Genomic DNA, 9,501 nt, shown 5'->3' with positions numbered 1-9,501 from the left:
ACTTATTAGCATTGAATTTGATAATTAAAAAACATACATGCATTGAATCAATTTTGATCCCTAGTGCCTATTGTCATACCTTCGTATTAAATACGCATAAAAGATACATGAAGGTAATATTCATAAATGCAAGCAAGCAGAGCAAGTAGTAAATGCAATAGAAAATGACCCTGTAAGCAATAAACACAGGCAAGTAGAGTAGGAAATAAGAAGATAACAAGGGGGAGTCATGGAGAATTTGTAGATACTATTTGTAAATCCAAACCTCTAGAGATTGGGGAGCCGATTTATATTGCTATTTTATCTTTTCTGTAAATGGTAAAAAGATTTCCAAAAAACAAAAGCTTTTGATCTTCAATATCCACTACTAAAATACAATTTTTAGAAACAATACATGGATCCATTAACTCCTTAATGATAAAATCCTATTATATAAAATTAACATTTAACATTTTTTTTTGAGCTCGAATCGTGAATCATGTTTGAGGGAAAGACAATGGGCGAGCAACTCCACACCTACGTTGCCCATCAACAGTCTCTCTCAAGAGAGGATGTCCTCTGCCTTACAGGTAAAGGGGAAGTACATATTGCAGTGGAGGCTGATTTTTACCTATCCTGAGAAACTTAATTACACTTTGCAGGAGAGGCTGAGCTGAGATTAACAGATGAAGGGAAAAGATACTTTGTGAGAAACGATAAGGGAAAAATGCTTTGGGAGAACGGGATTTTGGCTTTGCGGGAGAGGATCTTTGATGGCCCTCAGATAAATTTGATGTGCATTTTGTCTCTGAACTGAACTTACTTCGATTTCTGATTGTGAGTGATTCTAATGCGATTCGTGTAAACACGACATTGTTCAAAAAGTAATTTAAAATCATTTTAAAGTCCGTCAAGAAAGTAAAGCAATTACAGAAGAAATGAGACGATTGTTAAATCATCGGTCAAGGTTCCTTTCTTTCTAGTCTGTCCGCTTTAAACGAAATCTAATAAAAATGAGATTGGATGCCGTTTCAAGACAACTTTGACGCACGTAAAGAAAGTAAAAGCATTTTAAAGTCCTTCAAGAAAGTAAAGAAGTAAAAGCATTTTAAAGTCCGTCAAGAAAGTAAAGCAATTACAGAAGAAATGAGACTATTGTTAAATCATCGGTCAAGGTTCCTTTCTTTCTAATCTGTCCGCTTTAAACTAAATGTAATAAAAATGAGATTGGATGCCGTTTCAGGACAACTTTGACGCACGTAAAGAAAGTAGAAGCATTTTAAAGTCCTTCAAGAAAGTAAAGAAGTAAAAGCATTTTAAAGTCCGTCAAGAAAGTAAAGCAATTACAGAAGAAATGAGACTATTGTTAAATCATCCGTAAGGTTCCTTTCTTTCTAATCTGTCCGCTTTAAACTAAATGTAATAAAAATGAGATTGGATGCCGTTTCAGGAGGACTTTGCCGCAGGTAAAGAAAGTAAAAGCATTTTAAAGTCCGTCAAGAAAGTAAAGAAGTAAAAGCATTTTAAAGTCAGTCAAGAAAGTAAAGCAATTACTGAAAAAATGAGACGATTGCTAAATCATCGGTCAAGGTTTCTTTCTAATCCATCCGCTTTAAACTATATGTAATAAAAATGAGATTGTATGCCGTTTCAGGACAACTTTGACGCACTTAAAAAAAAGGTAAGGAAAGTAAATGCATTTAAGTCCGTCAAGAAAGTAAAGAAGTAAAAGCATTTTAAAGTCCGTCAAGAAAGTAAAGCAGTTACAGAAGAAATGAGACTATTGTTAAATCATCCGTCAAGGTTCCGTTCTTTCTAATCTGTCAGCTTTAAACTAATGTAATAAAAATGAGATTGGATGTCGTTTCAAGACAACTTTAACGCAAGTACCGCTTGTGCTTTTACGAAAACAAGGTCGAGAAAGAAGAAAAGGTGCACATAAATAGAGGTTAGTATAGAAGGAAATATAGCCATTGATTAATAGCTTCAAACGAAGGCAGCCCCCTTTAATCGATACTTTAAACACGGCTGGCAGCTGTAAAATGAGTACAATGCCCTAACATCGCTAGTACACTTGTGAGGTTTCAACATCACATGTCTGTGTACAGAAATTATTAGGATTTCAACATCGCAGAGCTGTGCACAGAAATTATTACACATTAAAAAAATAAAACATATTTCGGTAAATTTGAAGCTACTGTCTATTATTAAGCTTCCAAACAGTAGGACTAAACAACCATGAAATGACAAAAGTTTGTTTTTTTTTGTTTTTTTTTTTTTTTTTTTTTGTTTCAGAGGAAAAAGCGTCATAGATTATATTAAGTCAATATAAAAACCATGATTAGATACAAAATGATGACTTGAACAGCCCCATATCAAGACATCTCAAGCACACAAGAGGGAACACAGATAGCACAACAGCTTAACATGGAGACTGTGGCAAAAAGAGCATACCAATGTTCAAAACTTCTAGAGGACGGATCCAGATCGAGAGAGGCAGAACTCATCTATACATATGCCTATCATCATAATCATTGAGAAAAAAACAAAGACCACAGATAGCCAAGCCCAAACTTTAGGCTTGTTTTCTTGGAACAGAGTAAAAAATTGAGCTGATGCGGAGCAAAATGGACTTGAAGGGAGCCTTGGAATCTCTGAAGATTTTATAGTTCCGCCACTTCCAAGCGCACCAGATCATGATAACAAGAAGAGGGCACCTAGACTCGCATTGAGAACACCACCATTGAAAGGCTGCATGAACAGAAACAATGACAATATGAGGAAACCCAAATAAAATGGCAAGATCATACCAGATTTCTAGAGAGGAATTGCATTGAAAAAACATGTATAGATTAGTCTCCTCTGCTGATTCGCACATCGAGCATCTTCTAGGACCATGCCAACTTCTCTTCCGCAGGTTGTCCCATGACATATTCCTATTATTGAACACCAGCCATGCAAAAAAGATCATTCTAGGAGGGCAACCTGATTTCCATAGAGCCATCGGAAAATTTGAGGCAGAGTTCAAAGCCTTTGAGCATATGATGTCAGAGTAGATGTCTTTAACTCGGGCTGGCGCAATAGCATTTGACATGGACCAAGTTAGGTGGTCATTTGGCCCCCCACGAAGAATCCCGCTTGCTTGCAGAGAAGCTTTGACCGCATTCCATGTAGAAGAAAAGTCGGCAGGCAGACTAATGTCAACAACTTCTTTCCATATAGGGGTAAGGCCAAACCAATCAGAGATGAGTTTATCCCATGTCAAGACACCAAATCTGTGCATGTCAACAACTTCTTTCCATATAGGGGTAAGGCCAGACCAATCAGAGATGAGTTTATCCCATGTCAAGACACCAAATCTGTGCAGGATGAACAAGATATCTTTTGGGAAATAGGGACTGCGACTACATGCAATAGGATCAAGTCCAATTATGAGCCTGTTGCCAGAGTGAATTCTCCATCTCAGCTTTGACAAGAAATATTTCTCAACTTTCCTGAAGCTAAGCCAAATAGCCGAACCTTTTTTGATTCCAATTGCGCCATTTCTGTACCAGGAGTCCAGGCATTTACTTTCCAAATATTTCTGTTTTATAGTCTCGCTCCAAGGCCCAACCCCAAAGATCCCTCTCCAAAGCGATTTACACAAAAGAGCCTTGCCAAAAATCTTCAAATCCTTTAATCCCCATCCACCCAGATTCTTTGGCAATGAAATTCTGTCCATTTTAGACAGATGAAACTTCCTCTGTTCAGAACTTCCTCCCCATATGAAGTTTGCCGTAATCATGGTCATATTTTGGATAATGCTTACCGAAAGGAAGTATAGATGAGCCCAGAACACCGCCATCTGCAATAAAACAACTTGAGAAAGAGTGACCCTGCCTGCCAAAGATAGACTCCTATATTCCCAAGCAGATATTTTTTTGTAAAGTCTTTCTGTCAACCATAACCAGTTGTTTTTAGAGTAGCCTTTTGCTTTAAGATGAAAGCCCAAGTATTTGAGACCTTGCTTGAGCAATATATATTCTATACCAAAGAGTTGAGAAATCCATTGCACCGTCTCCATGTCGACATCATTGTGATATAGCAATGATTTTGCTTTGTTTATAAAGAGACCGGAAGCTCTTTGAAATCTGTCTAGAATATCTTTTAAACAGATCCATGATGATCTACAAAGCATTGCAAATAAAAGAACATCGTCTACGAGGAGGTTGTGTGAGATGGAGATGTGCCTGCATATCTTTATGGGTTTGCATCTATCTTCAACGACTGCTTTGTTGATATGGATACTAAGGGAATTCATGGCTAGAATAAACATGAGAGGCGAGAGAGGACATCCCTGTCGCAGGCCTCTCTTAGCTTGAAAGAAGTGAGAGGGAAACCCGTTGACAATGACCGCATAGTTCACATTCTCAATACATGCCATTATCCATCGAATGTTCCTTGATTCCAGGCCAATCTTTGCTAATAGACTTTCAATAAATCCCCAATCTAAGCAGTCGAACGCCTTTTGCAAATCTATTTTCATGATGGCCACTGATGATTGATGGGCAGCCATAGAGAAGAGGCATTCCTGTGTATTAGCTACAACATCCAGAATGTTCCGGCCTTTCAGGAAAGCATATTGATCCTTTGTTAAAAAGGAAGCCATTGTTCCTTTAATTCTTTCAGCAATAATCTTCGTGATGATCTTGAATGATATGTTGCATAGAGATATCAGCCTATAATCATAAAACGATTCTGTCTCCACTTTTTTCGGAATAAGGGCAATCAAAGTAGAAGAAGTAATATGATGAATATTGCCAGACATCCTTGATGCCTCCACCATCCTTAGGAGATCATGCTTAATGAGGTCAAAGAAATGAGTAAGAAATTCAATTGTCCAGCCATTAGGCCCAGGACTTTTATCTTTCTTAAAAGACTTCAAGATTCCAAGAAGCTCTTCTTCTGTAACTGGCTGGAACAGCGCCACATTATCATCTTCATCAAACATTTGAGGAGCCAGTTCCCCACAGAATATCCCGAAAGGCTATATTATTCCTTCTGCTGTATTGATTCTTGAAATAGGTTACAGCTTCCCTAGTGACGTCTTTCTGTGTTACAAAAGAGTCACCATTATCATTCGTTATTTTCCAAATGGATTTTTGTCACGTCTGGAACTTGCAAACTTATGAAAAAACTTCGTATTCCTGTCCCCTTCTTGAAGCCACGTTGCCCTGCTTTTAAGCCTCCAATAGGATTCCTCTTGCTTTAATAACTCAAATTTTTTCCTTTCAAGCTCTCAGATGCTACATTTCATGGGAAAAGAGAAAGTGTTAGCATTTGCTTCTTTCAAAATGATATCCAGTTCCTGTTGGATAGACTGCAACTCCTTTTTATCTTTTTTCTTTTTATCCGTTTCCCACTTCTTCACAATCTTCCTTATAGCAGCCATCTTATCTCGAAATGTGAGAAACGGGGGGAGTATTGCTTTTGCTAACAACTCCTTCCATGCATGTGAGATAAGTTCATTAAAGGCTGGATCCTATAAGAGAGTTCTATTGAATTTGAATGGATATCCCTTTTTGATACCATTCTCCGGCCAGGATAGCAAAATTGGTCTGTGATCGGACATTAATACATTCTCCACTGATGAGTGAGACATTCCCATCTTGTCTATAATGCTAACATGCACAAGAAAACGGTCAATCCTTTTCGCAATAAAAGCCTTATCAGTTCTACCATTCATCCATGTCGACTTCATTTCCCCAGGGACGACATCCACCAGGTTCTTATTTAGGAGTTCAAGCTTAATGCTGTCTGCAAGAGAGTCCTTTTTCGTACAATGCCCCCAGCGTTCATCAGGGCTCAAAGTAACATTTAAGTCACCTGCAATTATTAAGTGTTCAATATCAAACATTTCTGAGGTAAAATTTTTTCCCCAGAATGGAGTTGTGCTTTTATAAGGCGCATAGATATTAAGAATATTTATAGGAAAATCTTTGCCCTTGATGGAAGCAGAAATAATGATCCCTGCAAAACACTTGTATGCTTTAGCCCTGATTCGCATAGGATCCCAAAGAGTTGCTAAACCTCTTGACAGCCCATTAGCCTCGGTCGCTACCATATACCATGATGGTAGCATCTTCCTAAAGTATGAGATGGAAGCCTCACAACTGTGCATTGTTTCTTGGATAAGAATTATGCCTGGTCTGGAAGAGAAAAAGAAGTTTTTCAGCGTTAGGAATTTGGGGTCAACGCCAAGGCCCCTGATATTCATGGAGATAATAAGAGTCATTTGGAAGATTCGTCAGCCGCATATGCTCTAAGAGGCTGTGGATCCGGGATGCCATAAATAGGAACTTCAATCAAAGAGAGGTTTCTTATCCCACTTTCGGTGACAGTTGTTCTTCCTCTAAAATGCCTGCTGCCCCCTCGAGTCTTTTTTCTTACAGTTATGTTTTTTGCCGAATCTGGGCTTATGAGAGGCGAGGCCTGGTTCTTGGGCTTATGGATAGTTAGGGGCTCCAGTTCAAGAGACTTCATGCTTAGAAGGAAATCCAAGTCACTGTCATTTGGATTGATCGCGGATGAAGCAGGGGAGTTAACAGGAGTTACAGACGGACATGGGTCCTTTCCTTTTATTTTGTCAGGAGTTGGGGAGGAAGATGAAATAGGGATGGGGATTGATCCAAAGGAAAAATCATTTATCATCATGGGAGCAGGGGAGGGAACAGCTGCATCAACTCTTGGTTCCGGGATGGGAGGGTAATGGAAAGCCGAAGGACTGTTTAGCGATTGACCCTCAATATTAACAGGACTGCCAGGTCTTGAAAACAAAGGGGGGTCCTGTGGTGAGGCCCGTGGGAAATTAGGTGATATGGGAAGGTGGTCATCCAAAATCTCTGTAGAAGATAAGCTAGCCGAGGAGAAAAATCTTCTCTCCTTTTATCGATGGAGCCTGTTTTTGAGGTGCTTATGCTGAGGACAATTTTTAATCAAATGGACTGTTTTATGGCATGCAACGCACCTGAATGGGATGCCCAAAAAGTCCAATCTTTGCTTAATTAACTGGTCCCTCCAAGCTATCTTGATGTGCTCTGGATAACCCCCCCTGTAGGATTTTTCTATAAGAATCCATGCAATCCTCTTATCCTTTTCACCCAAACACCAAGGATCTACATAGACAAATCTGCCAATGGAATTTCCTATATCCTCAAGGGTTTCCTTAGACCAAAGCTCTAAGGGGAGATTAGGAAGTTTTACCCAAATAAGGTTATTGGAGGGTGTATTTTTCAACGGATCATACCCAATATACCACCTGTAAAGAGCAAGGAAGCTTCTTCTAAATACCCATGGCCCTTTAAGAATAGCTTCGGCATCTCCAACAGCAAGAAAGTGAAAACAATACCATTCTTTCATAAGGTTAGATATAACAGGAGTGTATCCAATTACAAGCTTCCAATGGATGGCAATCCATTTTCTCATATCAACATCATTCATCTCGGGGAAATGCCATCTACCTATAAGGGCAAGGTTTTGAAGACTTTCAATCCTTTCTGTAAGATGGACACTATCAAGCTTGATTGCAGAAGGCGGGGCAGTTATCTTGACAGGGTTATGCGACTTATTATAGCGTTCTCCCATGCCCTCTCAGTCTCCATGTGGCCCTAATGAGAGCCTCGGTGGTAGCTGCGTCGGACCCACCCTCCATACGCAGCCAAAAAATCTTTTCTTGGGATCCGCAAGATTTTGGTTAGGATACCAAAGCATAAGAGTACAAACGCATAAAAGTTCTCTGGTTTATGACATAGGGAAGGAAGCTGAGAGAATAAATGCCTAGAGAAGAAAGTTAATGGGAAGGAGCTGTTCTGACACCTCAGGAAGATTATAGAAAAGTCGAGAGAATGTGAAGGACAGGCGAAGTACGTTCTCGGGATTAATGCTTGTACTTGTTCAGGCGATATTAGCTGAGGAGTTCAGAGAGAAGGCTTTAGGATGGCATCAGGTGGCCGCCATTTAGACTACTAAGAGGATATTCCACGGATTAGCAAAGTTTTTAGGACATATCAGGACAAAAAAGGATAGTCATCCAATCCCAATATCAATTTGAATTTTCAAAAACCAGTCATCGGAAAAGGGGAATATCCGGCTTAGAAATAAGGAGCACTGTTCCGCACCAGGAAGCTGTAAGGATTCGAAGCCGAGACTTCTGAGAGGCTTTAGCTAAAGAGATGGGGATTCATTGCATACAATGCAACAACAGTAAATCTGAAAGATACACCACCATTCACCTATCCTAAACCTAACATCTTTACACTGCTTGTAAAGAACTATGATCTTCCTGAATTTTTGGAGAAAATCCTTTAACATCTTGACTAACATTCCCAAGGAAAGGCAGACCAGAAAGAACATTCATGAAATATAGATACCTATAATCAATTAACCAGATGACAAGTCTACATACTAGATGTTAGCCATCGAGAGGAAAACACAGCTGCATCACTAGGCGCAAAGCTAAATTGTATTCGGAAACATACAAAGAAGGATAGCAATGCACTGACCTTTACGACGAGCGAACACCGCGAGCGAGAGTGCCAGAGACCTCGAGTGACAGAGAAACAGCATGCATGATTTTAACAAGAATATCAGCGAGCGAGGGGGAGATAATTAAAACTAAGGTGAATGAATAGTCGACTACGAGCCCCCCCGGCCCAGGCAGGAGGGACGACAAGCTGATGGTCGAAAACCGCTCACGAGAGAAAGGACAGAGGATTTATTCCTGCCCACAAAAAAATATTCATGCTTGTTCCTCGAGCTTGTGACAGATAGCGTTTAAGGCGTGGAAGATAGATGCAATAGCCTCATGCACAGACTAGGAGTAGCCATGGCTGGAATGGAGAGGTAGGACGTGGCGAAAGGGAAAGGCTGCACATTAAGAGAAGTCGTCCATTATTGGGCCCAAAACGGTGGCCTCTGATTCGACCCGCGACTCAGCTGCAGCTATTCATAGGCTACCCCTTCTGGTGTTGAGAGCTGGTTGGTCCCGGAGAAGGCGCTCTCGCTGCTGTGTGTCGCCGTCGCTCCCATAGTAGTTATAAATCACCATGAAATGACAAAAGTTGAAGCGCAATAATTGACAAATGGAAAATAATTGCTCTGATGCTCGTTGATCTGCCTAAAGAAAACAAAAATCAGGTAGGAATGAGAGAAATAACAAAAATTTATAGCAAAATCTTTAATTTATGCTATAAATTTATAGCAAAATCTCCACATAAGCTTGTGACAATGGAAATCATGCATACTAATTTCAAAATTCTACGGGAAAACAAATCAATGAACCCCAAACACTTTAACCACGGTCTTTGCTCGAGCTTCACTTCCAATATAAATAGGTACCCCGTGTCTTTATGCCCTTGCTGTATTTTACATTTTATAATTTTTAAAGTCCACCGACAATTATTTTATATAAAAAAAATAATAATGTGAAAATTGGTGTAACAGTGCCCTGCCCTGCCCTGCCCTGCTGAAGTAGTTTATCCTAAT

The 9,501-nt window shown here is 39.7% G+C and overlaps 1 long non-coding RNA gene across 1 annotated transcript; it reads right to left on the bottom strand.

The window, feature by feature from the left end:
- Positions 1-2,332: 2,332 nt before the first annotated feature.
- On the bottom strand, positions 2,333-9,292 carry LOC149163768 (uncharacterized). The gene is made up of 2 exons (XR_016260641.1): positions 8,520-9,292; positions 2,333-2,730 (listed from the first exon to the last, which is right to left on the bottom strand). It is a non-coding gene; the product is annotated as an uncharacterized LOC149163768 (long non-coding RNA).
- Positions 9,293-9,501: the final 209 nt, after the last annotated feature.

Source organism: Pinus tabuliformis, chromosome 5_1 (genome assembly GCF_031772625.1).
Source record: "Pinus tabuliformis cultivar Carrire ecotype Pingquan chromosome 5_1, CPIR1, whole genome shotgun sequence".
Taxonomy (NCBI): Eukaryota; Viridiplantae; Streptophyta; class Pinopsida; order Pinales; family Pinaceae; genus Pinus; species Pinus tabuliformis.
Note: the sequence above shows the minus strand (reverse complement) of the source record. Positions and strands in the feature narration are given on the sequence as shown.